Genomic DNA, 13,965 nt, shown 5'->3' on the forward strand with positions numbered 1-13,965 from the left:
AATATGAGATACTCTGAATGCTGATATACGAGTATTGTGGAGTGTGGTGAATTCTGAATCATAAATGACTAATGGATCTGTGGGTTGATGTCATATTTAATGTGGCTGTACTAAGTTACTAGACTTTTGGCCAGATACTCAGGTCCAAATATTGGGAATTAACCTTCAGGTCACTTGCTCCCACTGTCTTCTGAGGATGGCTCTCTGACGACCTCCTGTGGACCCATAGCATTTATCCAACTTTCTACTGTAAGAGTACAATTTTACTTGAAAATTATGGTTAAGATTTCCTAAGCTATTCAATACAGGAATACTGATAATTTAAACGACATACAGAAACTATGTAACAGTTGTTCAAATAATTGCAAAATAGTTTCATCCATCACTGACAATTAGGGTTAAACAGAATCCCAAAGCATTCTACACACACATTAAAAACAAGACGATGACTTGGAGAAACGTAGGATCACTCAAGCGTAATGGAGGGAACTTGTGCTTGGAAGCAGAAGATGTGGGTGAGATCCTAAATGGATACATTGTGTCACTATTCACGCAGGAGAAGGATATGGAGGATAGTGAGATTTGTGTGGAACATGCTAATACACTATGGCATTTTGAGATCAAGAAAGCAGTGGTGTTGGGTCTCTTGAAGAGCATAAAGGTGGATGCCCCAAGACCCAATGGTATCTACCTCAGATTGTTGAGGGAGCAAGAGAAGAGATTGCTGGGGCCTTGACTTTTATTGTCACTAGCCACTGGAGAGGTCCCAGAGGGCTGGTGAGTAATTACTGCTGATCTTCTTTTTCAAGAAGGGAAATAAGAATAATCCAGGAAACTATGGACCGGTGAGTCCCACATCAGTGTTCAGGAAGTTATTGGAGAGAATTTTTATGGATAGAATTTATGTGCATTTGGAAAAGCATTGCCTAATTAGGGACAGTCAGCAGGCCTTTGTGCAGGGATGGACATGTCTTACTAGCTTGATTGAAATTCCAAGGAGGTGACAAAGGTGATCAATGAGGCTAGTACCTCAATGAGCTAGGATGTCGACTACATGGATTTTAGTAAGGCTTTTGTCAAGGTTCCTCATGATAGGCTCATCCAGAAGATTTAGATGCATGGGATCCACAGTGATTTGGCCACAGATTCAGAGTTGGTTTACCTACCGAAGGCAGAGGGTAGTGGTGAAAGGGTGTTTTTCAGGCTGCAAGTCCATGACTAGTGATGTTCTGCAGGAATCTATACTCGGACCTCTGCTGTTTGTGATGTATATATAATGACTAGGATGAAAATGTTGATGGGTGTGTTAATAAGTTTGCAGATGATACAAAGATTAGTAGCATTGTAGATTATGTAGAATGTTGTCAAAGGATACAGTGGGATATAGATCAGTTGCAGGAATGGGCGGAGAAAAGGCAAGTGGAGTTTAATCTGGGTAATTGTGAGGTGCTACACTTTGGGAGATCAAATGTTAGGGAAAAGTATACAGATAATGGCAGGATCCTGAACAGCATCGATGTGCAGGGAGATATTATGTCTCACATCCAAAACTCCCTGAAAGTGGCCATGCAAGTAGATAAGGTAGTAAAGAAGGCATATGACATGCTAGTCTTTATTTATTGGGGAATTGAGTACAAGAGTCAGAATGTCATGTTGCAGCTTATAAGACTTTGGTTAGGCCTCACTTAGAGTATTGAGTTAAATTCTAGTTGCCACATTACAGGAAGGATGTGGAGGCTTTGGAGAGGGTGCAGAAGATGTTTAACAGGATGTTGCCTACATTATAGAATATGAACTGTAAGGATAGGCTAAAAAAATCCAGGTTGCTTTCTCTGGAGGGGCTGAGATGTGTAGATTAGTTGACAGTCAGAACCTTTTTCCCAAAGTTGAAATGTCTAAAACTCGGGGACATGCATTTAAAGTGAGAATGGGAAAGTTCAAACAGGATGTAAGGGTTGAGACTTTTTACACAAAAAGTAATAGGAGTGTGGAACAGTTCTATGTTCTATGATTATAAAGGCTATGAGATGAAAATAATGTGGAATTTTATCCCTCTAGGGAAGAGGTATATAAAAAATCTCAACTCCTTGCTCAGTGATGAAGTAACCAGGCACCATTGGAGTTACCTGGCATTGATCAACTTGTACAAGGGAATAAAGATGGTGAATTATAATCTTCATGCTCTAAAAACTATATGGATCAATTTCCAGCCCTAACTTTTTCATCAAATATAAATTGTGCAAAAGGAAATCATCTCAGTCTAAATTATGGGATTTCAGCTATTTATTTATAGTGTTGGAATTTGGGGGAACATGAATAATGTGTACTGATTAGGATTTGGACTTCATTGACAATGCTAAAGTAATCTGAGGAACATTATGTTGTCGTACGGCATTGATTTCAAGCCAGACAAGCCTGTACCTTTAAGACAGCTACATTACAACATATGGTATTATGGTGTAAAAATACTGACCTCATCTTCAGTCATCCTCTTTATGTCAGTGCAGTAAATCTCTGCACAATGTAAGTAACAGTAAGCCAGGTTATGCATATTGCCTGTGATGTCACATTCCAGTAAATAGTTAGTGTTATAAACAACTTCAAGATTTCTGATTCAACAGAACCTGACCAAGTGAGGCACTTGTTTGTGGACTGACACATGGTAAATGACAAATGGCGTCTTGCAAAGCAAACTGAGACCACATGACATCTACGTTACATTACAACAGTATTAAATGCCACAACTGGCCTCAAAATTTCTGCTCCTACCAAAGAAAATTTAAGTCAGGTCTCCTGATCGTTATCTGGTTATTTTATTCTTTCATGGGATGTGGGCATCACTGAAGATGGTGACCCATCCTGAAATGCCCCTTGAATTCAATAGAATGCAAGGACACTTCAAAAGTCAACGATAGTGCTCTGAATCGGGAATAATATGCAGGTCAAACTGGGTAGGCAGGGTAAATTACCTTGCATAAAGGACATTAATGAATCATACATTATCTCACAATAATTGTGGATGATTACCGAGATTCGTTTACAACTCCAGATTTATGAACTGAATTTAAATTCAACTGGCTATCATGGTGAGATTGGAAGCTGTCTCTAAAGCATTAGCTTGGACCACTTGAGTACTAGTGCAGTGACTGTATCTCTATGGCCAACCAGTGAACTTTTCCAGTAAGTGCAGTGTTAGTAGGGAGTTCAACTTTGGAGCATTCCCAGTTGAATAACCTGCCAAAACTCTCTGCCTTGCTTTATACATGAGGAATGTTCATTCTGTCAGATATCAAAGAATTGCCAATATCTGTTGAACTATCCTCCAGCAGGAAACAGGATCATGGAATAGATGAGGACAGAAATTAATAATGTGCAAAGAACAGTTAGAAAAATAAGAAACAAATTTTGTTATCTTATTCAAGCCATTCCAGTGTAATAAAAGCATTGGATTTTAAGGAGCCAGTCAATGATTCAACAGCTTTCTGGTTAATTCTCATTCTCGTCAGCTAACTGTCAATAAATCAATCTCAATCGTGTGTTTTACACAGATGTCCCAGGGGCTATTCTTTTTTGGATATTCTTTCAAGATTAAGTTTAAATTAAAATAACTTTTAAAAAAGAGGCAAAAGAATAGAATCTGAAGGATTGCTGCTATCCCTTTTGATGAATTGAAGAAAAGCAATAATGTAGCTGAACCTACTCAATACAGATTTAATACACACAGATGCTATCCTATGGGTATGTGTTGATATTAGGAGCATGCTAGACTGTACTTGTATTCTACTAGAATTTGCAAATAATTTGCATTAGCAAACAAACACCATGGAAAATATGCAGAAAGAAACTTCACATTTTAATAAATTTGCCAAAGCTTTGGTATAAATTCATAAGTCAAATACAATAAAGGACAAGGAGAAAAAAAAATCTATGGGCACAAAATTGACACCAGAAGTAGCTAGATACATGACACAATATGAAATTAATTTAATTTTGTACAAGTCACAAGTGGTTTCTGTATATTTGTACAAATATTCAGTAGCAATACCTACTGAGAGAAGCAAAAATAAAATTTTGCATAACCTTCCTTAGGTAACTTTTCCTCAATTTTTTAAAAATTATTTTTTATCTAATGTGCATATGCACTTGGGCAGTGGTGACTCTAGATCTAGAACAGAACAGCCAAGAGCACATCAAACTCACAGCACCATCTGTACAGTTTGTTAAACAAAAGTGCTGAAAATGCAACTCATCACAACAAAGGTTTTTAATCTCAATATGTAATTTAAATTTTAACATGCATTTTACATATTTGTGGAAGTGCTATGGTATCCCATGGAAGTCCACTGATACAGTGTTAATAGTCTTATGACCAGACTACAGTGGCTCACGACCTTATTGTTATCCCTGACATGATGCTGCACATAAGACTTCTGCATATCTATTAAAATGTGTTACTCTATGGTGCCAAGCAGCTACATGGGGGACTTCCACTGTTGGAAAACAAATAAAGTCTATGTTTTACATATTTTCAACTGGTACATGTGACCATGCACGTAAATATTTTACAAATTTGTTAAAGTTTGCCAATGAGGGTCATTTGCAGTGATAGGTTGTTTAAAAAATTGTTTTGGGATCTTGCTGACTGTGACTTGTAATGCCCTTTGAGTGCATGCCAGTATTAAATTAAAATTCTTTGGAAGACATTATATTTTGAAGAACTGTAGATCATGTTTTCACAGCAACTGGAGTTACGGAAGCTTCCAGCAGCTGATAATTTCCTGTAAATTGATTAAACATTATAGGACAGCCTTGAGTTCAACTAATTCATGTTTGCCGTGATTTTAGATAACCACAGTTGCCGGCTTGTGGTATTTGCTACCTTGACCAGTATATGGTACTTAGTAAAGATTATTTGAGGTAGTTACTTGGCACCAATCGTCCCTTGTCTAGTGATTAGTGGTTGAGGATCTATCACCATACAGATTAGGCACTATTCATAGTAATTAATAATGTTTTGTGCATGACAGCAACAAGTACAACTATATTGGGTCAGAGATATTACTGGGACCTTAGGGAGCTGGTACAAATACATTTGCTCCCTCTGAAAGCTACAGTAAAATTTGTGACTCTCCCCACATACTGTGTGTGACATTAGTAAAATAGATGGAGTCAATGTAACATTAACATTAACCCCTTCAGGATCATTAGCTTATGCAATTTTGGCCACCTGCACCATTCACCCAAAATGAATGCAAATTCATTTTCAGTATGTATGCTTTAATGAGGAGGCAGAATGGCAACAGAGAAGATAAGAAAGGGAAGCAAATCCTTTACACTGGATCCCACTACCTGAAGAGGTGTCCCTGCTACATGTTAAGATAATCCATGTTTTGGTAGGGTGCTTGGAGTTGGAGGTGCTCATACATACTTGTCATGTATGATTACAAGGCCAGAGGTTTGAGAGGTGTTGACAAAAAATTTTTGCAAATTGGTGCAGTGCAAATTGTAGGTAGTGCACTCTGAGGCCATGTAGTGTAGGTGGTGGTATGATTACATGTGGCACTGGATGGAGTGCAGTTGAGCCATTTTATTCTGGATTTCTGAAGTTATTCCAGTTGCATTTATGCAAGATCTTAGAGGGTATGCCAGCGCACACCTGATATATGTCTTGTAGAAAGTAGATTAGTTTTGGAAGATCATGTGGGGAGGGGGGGGAAAGCCACAGAATATCCAACCACTTCCTCTACTTTGTCTGGCCTTTCCAGGCTGACAAATCACTGAAATTCCTTTTGGGTTTTGTCAGAGGCATTCGGGTCCTAAGCTCAACACAACCTTAGTTCCAAAATAGACTGAAGAACTGAATTTCAAAGGGTGAGTCGGAGTGACTGCATTTACCATCAAGGGTACAAATGTAGCACTGAGGAACTCTTGTCAAACTGTAGTCAATGAGAATGAGGGTGAAAGCTCCCTAATACTTGGATTAGTACTGGCACAAAGAAAGATCGTTGTGGTTGTTGGATATCAGTCATCTCAGTTCCAAAACATTGCTACAGGAATTCCTCATGATAGTGCCCTAGGCTCAACCACTTTCAGCTATTTTATTAACGTTTTTTCCTTTCATCATAAGGTCAGAAATGGGAATGTTTGCTGATGATTGCACATTCATAACCTCTCAGATGTTGAGAAGTCTGTGAGCAAACACAGCAAGACCTGGACAATATCAAAGACAGATTTAAACAAACTTGATGCTTCACTTAAACTCAGTGAAGTGTTTTAAAATCTATTTGGGTGAGATTTGACGTTGGAATAAACTTGGCTATTTAATATTCATTAATTCAGTAAATGTTTAATTTCTATGCAAAATTTTAGATTCATTCCATATCCTTGGCAAAGATGCTTCAGTTTTCTAACTTGAGGAGTCCTGCAGCATTTTAAGAGAGTTCAGACAAGCAACATCTAATGTTCATCAAAATTTAATTTGGGGAGATTTCACAACACTGTGTAGCATTCAATGTGACACATTAATAAATATTTTCATTGAACTTCATGCATAGCTCAAACAGCACTATCCTGGATGGAGTCGCTTGTCAGAGTAATTAAAACACACAGTATGCCACGTTGCAATGACAAATATAATACTGAAGAAATCACAGTGCATTCAGATAACTTCTGGTTAAAAATTTAAAGTCATTTCTAAGGCTTTCATTCAATCCAATGTACATCTGTAGTGTTGAAACAAAATTCTAGGTTTTTTTTCAAGAATTGCTTAAGGTTCCCATTGGATTAAACTTCGAACTGAATACCTAACGTGTCACTGCAAATTTATGCTGCAACTGAGTTAATGAGATGAGTAATTTATCTGGTTTACACCATGAATTCTACTGAACTCCAATTCCATAAATATTAATGTTAATTCATTCCTGCAAAGGCCAATTTCTGATGGAGTATATAATATATAATTATATTAGAGTTGTATTACATCATGTTTCTTTAATTAGTGAACCATGTTCTTGCTTGAAAATTATTGATGATTTATAAAATAAGAATTAATCTCACATATTTAAAACATATGTCTTTTTAAAAAAGGGCATTGTGCTACACAGTCTTTAAATAATAATGCTTGGCACCTTTAAATCATTTTTTCAGGACTACTATACTTTATCGACCATTTCTGTTTTTGTTGTTTAACCCTTTCCTGACAGCCTTAATTGCTGCCTTTGGGTGAGAATGGAAAGACATTGCCGAATGGGTAGTAACATGTAATGTTTATTTCTTGCAAACTGTTCGCAGTTGAAGGAAAACAGTAGTTTTCATCGTTTCTGAACTTTTATCTGAAAGCATCAACTCAAGAAGGAATATTAGGAGCACTGCGTCTCCAGCATGCAATATAACAATTACAGCCCAAAAGGCAGTGCTAGTGAGTTATCAGCAAAACTTTATGTTATTAGAAGTAGATTATGTCCTTGGGTCAAACTGTGCCTATGTCCTATGTTGGGATAGGGACTAACTGGAAAAGGAACTCATTTTACAGGCTTGTGATCCATATTAGAATGTTTAATCAAATGGTTTTTCCAATGCTTCAAGCAGTCACCTGAAACAGATACATATGCTTTGAATGTGTTAACGAGGGAGCTCGCAATTGCCTTACAACATTTTCGTAATATTGGGCTACTCTGAGTACAGGTATCACAGTGAGACTTTTATTAGACTTTCTTGCCATAGATATAGATTGATAATCACCCATAATATTTTTAAATAGACAAAACAAGGAATTTTAATTGTACAAAGCAAGGAAAAGTTGGACTGATTCATCTGGCTCCGTGCACAGTTCTACAGATGGCCATTTTTCCTTTCATTGGTTTGTTCTCCTACCTAGCCATCTCTAGGATTTCTCTAGAATCTCTCTAGGATTCTCTTTCTTATCCTAATGCCAGATATTACTTGAGGGTCACTTCAAGAGAGTCAAATCATATAAATTGGCTGAAGGCAAAATTAAGTTACCTCTGGAGGAGTGAATTGAGTGCAAGTAACGCATCACATTAAATAGTAATAAAGGCATTATTTTTGGCCAAACTCTAAACTCCTGTTCTGAACACAGTTGTACTCTCAATTATGTACCCTCTGAATGTTTCAAAAACAATTATTTGCCAGTGATGTTCTTCATTAAGGTAGGCCCATTAGATCTCAAATCATTACTATTTTTGCTGAGAACTTTAAGTTGTTGTTGACAGATTTGCATGACCATACTGTGCAAATAAATTTCAGCATTTTCTCATTATCATTTCCAAATTTCATGTTTTGCCATGAACAGAATTGTAAAATAGATTAACTAAAAAGTCAACAAAGGATAAACAAAGAAAAAGTAAAATGATAGAAATATGAAGAAAGCAGGATGGAAATTAGGATTTCAATAAAATGAAGTAAAATTGAATAAATGCTGCAAAACAGTGGGCATTAGTAGCACTGGAGCAAGGTGGCTGACAGGAAAGAAATGAGGAATGAATGCCATTAAAGTGTATACAGGTCAGAAAAGTGATTAAAAGCCTTACGCATAAGCTAAGGGAATTCACATTGAGAGTATGATCAATGTTTAGCTTTCATCTGTGGCTTGTTAAGGAGCTCCAACCTCAAAATAAATTGATAATGCTTGTGCAATAAATTAAAATCTAAGGCAACAAATGCAAATTAATAGAATGGAATTCAATTTGGAATTGTAACATGTTGACATGAATTAACCCTGTTTTTGACTGGGTATCCAACAAAATCAACAGTCATCATACTCTGGCCTAAGGAATTCAAGTGAGGTACAATTACATGAATTATTGCTGACCAGTGGTACCTAATTGTTCACTAAATTTAGCTGCTACAGTGTATTTTCTTTTGTGCGCACACACATACAATGTAATTAAGAATTATTTTTGTGTTGTGGATAACATTGCAGATTTCTTTGCTGGTACTGTATGATTTTGAATATGAATGCATCCTATTTTGCAAATAATTGACAGGTGTGAAATTCATGCTTGACTAAGACATTTACTTGTTTCACTAGGTTACTAATATCCATTTACAACCATTATTGGCAGAAATTGACTGACTTTGATGAAGCTCACCATTTTTGAATTATTTTAACAAGTTCATCTATTAAGTTTGTACAACCTAATTTAGTACCAAATACCATGGTTTGACATTGCATCTATTTGAAACCTCAAATCTCAGTGATTAACTCATGAACATCCACAAAGTATCATTACCCCACGGTGTTAAAGAAGAGGAGTAATGGACTATACCATTGTTCTGATAGGTGTTCTCCTGTCAAGCAACATGACCAGCTCATCATTTATCTTCACAGGAGCAAGAAACCAGATGTTTCGGGCCTGGACCCTTCTTCATTTTCTGAAGAAGGATATAGGCCCGAAATGTCAGCTTTCTTGCTCCTATGATGCTGCTTGGCCTGCTGTGTTCATCCAGCTCTACACCTTGCTATGTCAGATTCTCCAGCATCTGCAGTTCCTACTACCTCTCATCATTTATCTTGTGTTGTTACAATATGCAGATGGAAACCATGCCTGAAGCATTAGACTTGGCACAGATATTTATCCTGCCATGTCGACTGAGATAACACTTTTCTTCTGGTCTTCATAGGACCAAACTTCTATTATATTGCATTCTTATGAAGTATTGAGTGCAGTTTTGGGGTCCTTATCTGACAAAGATGTTCTGGCAATGGAGGAATGCAACAAGGTTTACCAGCTTCATTCCTGGATGACAGGATTAATATCTGATGACAGATAAGATCAGTTTGTACCATAACCACTGGAGTTTAAAAAGATGAGAAAGGATATCAAACAAGCTTATAAAACTCTAGCAGGACCATACAGGGTAAATGTAGGTGTATGTTCCCAATGACTGGGGAGCCCAGAAACAGGACCTACAGTTTAAAGAAATGGGGTAGGCCATTTAGCGAAGAAAGATCGTACAATACTTACCATTCAGAAATAGGCCATTTGGCTCATCGTGTCTGCACCAACCCTCCGAAGAGTACCCCATTTAGTCCCAGCACCCCCACCCTAGCCTCATAAACCCACATTTCCCACAGCTAATCCACCTAACCTGCAATCTCTGGACACTGCGGGCCAATTTAGCATGGTCAATCTGCCTAATCTTTTTCGGATTGAGATGAAGAGAAGTTTCTTCATTCAGAGAGTGATGAGTCTGTGGAATTCTCTGCTACAGAAAGAAGTTCAAAACAAAACATTGAAAGTATACAAAAAGGAGTTATGTATAGTTCTTAGAGCTAAAAGGATCAAACTGTATGGGGAGAAAGCAGGAATAGAATACAAAGTTGGCTGATCATCCATGATCATACTGAACAGCAGAGTAGACTTGAAGGCTTGAATAGCTTATTTTAGCATCTCTCTTATATGTTTCTAGGTTATTGTTCAATGTCATTTATTGAAACAATCTACATGGTAGTAAGCTGCATGAACTGTGTTGTAGCAATTTCAGCCTCCCAGCGGAACACTGACATATGACTACTGAGGTCACAACATTGCAGCTAACCTGAAGGTGCATCTGAACATTCATTAAATCCTATCTTTACTTGTTCCCTGTATCCCGATTCCCCCAACTTCTCAACTGCTTTCTCAGTTTTTAAACTTATTAACTAATTTTTGTTAATTCTCAACATTATTAGCTGAAACATTTATGGAAACATTCCTTCACCCCAAAGTTCATTTTTCACTGATTTAGGGACTGGAGAGATTTCAGCTATCCCTGATTTGGTCATGCAAAATGATATAAAAGGGCAATTACCTGAAATCTGGTCCGGAACTGAGCTGTCAGTGGCTGGAATGAGAAGAGTAGGATTACTAACAGTATCTCAAATATCATTGTACTGAAAAGATGGTATGTCAATGGGCTGTTTTATCAAGGTGAACATAGGCAGGTGCTCATTGAGAGCTTATCAAATCCACCTGACTGGACACTGATTATTTTAATATACTTTTTGATAACTTCTGGTGAAAAGATGATCTGACAATGAAAGGTCACTGAATAGTAAAGTTGTACCATCATTGAAGACCTGAGGAAGATTATTCAACTGGAGGATTGGGACAATGACCTTGTCAGCTTCTTATGCCACATTTTCATTCAGGTTAATAAATTATCTGAGAGACCATAAAATATAGATTCATTCTTTCAAAAAAATTCATGAAAGGACTACAAGGAATCAATTAAAACCTCGTTAGAGGCTGCTGCTTGACTATCAAGCCATCAGGCAGTGTCTTGGAAATATTAGACAAAAGTGAAGACTTTTCCAACACATGCAGACTTTCCTATATGCTCTACTCTCAGCCAATCGCATTAGTGCTACCCTATGTGCTGACCAATAAAAGATCAGAAACTTTGCGAAAGTTAAAGTACTAGAACTTGCATCACATCCTCAATAGATGCATGGAGATTTTCTACATTGGATTGCTGATCATACAAACTAGTTTCCCCAAAGCTGTAGGTGAAGAGTTCTGATTACCTTGATATGGAAGAGGTACAAAGGTATTATACTATTTTGCATCTTAGTCTGAAGAGTCAAATACCATAACTTATATTTTTTTCTTCCTGATGCGATGAAGCTGGGCTACATTGTAACATCCTGTCAGGCTCACCCCCGGGTCTGTCTCCTGGTTAAGAATCTCTGAAAAAAGTGGCTCTCCCACCTCAAGCCACACCTCCATTTCCTGCCTACTAACCTCATACCGACTCCTGGACCTGTCCGTCCTCCCTGGGTTGACCTATCCCCTCCCTACCTCCCCACCCATACTCTTCTTTCCACCTATCTTCTTTTCTCTCCGTCTTCGGTCCGCCTCCCCCTCTCTCCCTATTTATTTCAGAACCCTGTCCCCATGTCCCGCTCTGATGAAGGGTCTAGGCCCAATACATCAGCTTTTGTGCTCCTGAGATGCTGTTTGGCCTGCTGTTCATCCAGCTTCACACTTTGTTATCTTGGATTGTCCAGCATCTGAAGTTCCCATTATCTCACCCTCTTCAAACACAATTGAAGAGAGATCATAAAGCTGATCAAACTCTTAGGAATGCTGAACAAGGTCTGTACAAAATAATTTTCAAACTTCTTGGTATGAAGCTTCAGTAGGGAGAGAAATCTTCAGGATGTCTTTACAAAATGATTTTCCATTTTTGAACATCTGCTTGCCAACTCAACAAGGATATGTAAATAAGTTCCTTTTTGGCGTTAAAATTATAGGCAAGTGTTGCTTTAAAATGACCTTGGCTTCTGATCATCAACGACATACAGTGTAAAGTCATTTTAAACCATCAGACAGGTACTAACAATATCCCCTGTATCAAGAAAACGTTTAATGGCAATTTTTTTGAAATGGAAGGTCGCTGTCCAACATGCAAGCCCAGGTCATCATTTTCTGTCACAGGGTTAACAATACACAGTTGAACAAGAAAGTGTGTAATTTCCATTTCTTATTTTTCTTGTTCAATCTGTTTGATGTATTTTTCAGAGATTATCCCACATTGCCAAACTCTGAATGTGTTGAAATCTGTCGCAGCGAAGAAACCAGGTCAGCTTGATCTTGTCATTTTCAATGATCCTCTTTTAGATAATGTAAGGTTTTCAACATGGTCATTCCTGTTTTGTCCTCATTTTTGGCAGGCTTGCTGCAGGGTGAAGCAGATATCTTTGGGACTAACTCACTGGCATGTTTAGACTATGTCATAGCCTTGTGTTGATTTCCTCTCAGCCCTTCCCAGTCTTGCATTTCACCGCTGCCTGTAAGTTAGATCGCCTTTTTGGTGGACAATTTTTTTTATGTATTACATCATGGAGTGTACCTTCAGGAATACAGGTGAGGCCATCTCTCATTGTCACACTTCATAAGATTTGGTTTTACTTTGTAAATCTTCAAAGGAATGTACCGAGATAATTAGTTGCTAGACTCATGTTTGGACCAGGAGGATTCATTAGCAAAATTCTTGGAATTGAAATCGAAGGCTGCTGGGTAAGTAAAAATCTGCCAAGGTTTCATCCACATGTTACCTGAGCAAAGGGACCCATTACAAATAAAAACATAGACATAGAACATAATACAGTTCAGCATGGGAACGAGGCCTTCAGCCATGTGTGCTAAACATAATGCCAACTAAAACAAACCCCTACTACCTGCCCTTGGTCCATACCCCTCCATTCCTTGCATATTTGTGTGTTTATCTAAAAATCCCTTAACTTTTCCTACCATATCTGCTTCCACTGCCACCCCGGCAGCACATTCCACGCTCCTCCCACTCTCTGTGAAAAGAATTTTGCCTGTCAAATCTCTTTTGAATTTTTGCCCTATGGCCTTACATGCATGCTCCCTGGTATTAGACATTTCAACGCTGGGAAAAAGATTTTGACCGTCAACTTGATCTATATATGTCATAATTTTATAGACTTCTATCAAGTCTCCCTTCATCTTCCATCCCTCCAGAGAAAACTACCCAAGTGTTTCTAGTCTGTCCTTTTTGCTCTTACCCTTTAATGCAAGCAGCATTCTGGCAAACTTCTTCTGCACCCTCTCCAAAGCCTCCACATCCTTTTTGTAACATGCCAACAGAACTGAGCGCAATTTGAATGGATAACAACTTAGAAACTTCATTGAGGAGCATTCTGGGAGACGTTGGTTCAGTCACCATGACTGAACAGCAGATCATGAAAGAATTCCTTATCAAGGAACAGCAATTAGAAATGTCTAACAGAAGGCAAGGTAGGATTCTTTTATCTCTTCTAGTATAAAGGGGCAGAGACAGCAGTTAGGACAGTGGTGTTCTCCTGCCTGACATGGGAGAGCAAGGAGCTGTCTGGTATCCCTAATGACTCTGTTTGCAGGAAGTGTAACCAGCTGCAGCTCCTCACAGTTCAGTTAGATGCACTGAGAAGTAGACAGTGGGCAGCGCATGTGATGG

Source organism: Stegostoma tigrinum, chromosome 5 (genome assembly GCF_030684315.1).
Source record: "Stegostoma tigrinum isolate sSteTig4 chromosome 5, sSteTig4.hap1, whole genome shotgun sequence".
In the NCBI taxonomy this organism is placed as follows: domain Eukaryota; kingdom Metazoa; phylum Chordata; class Chondrichthyes; order Orectolobiformes; family Stegostomatidae; genus Stegostoma; species Stegostoma tigrinum.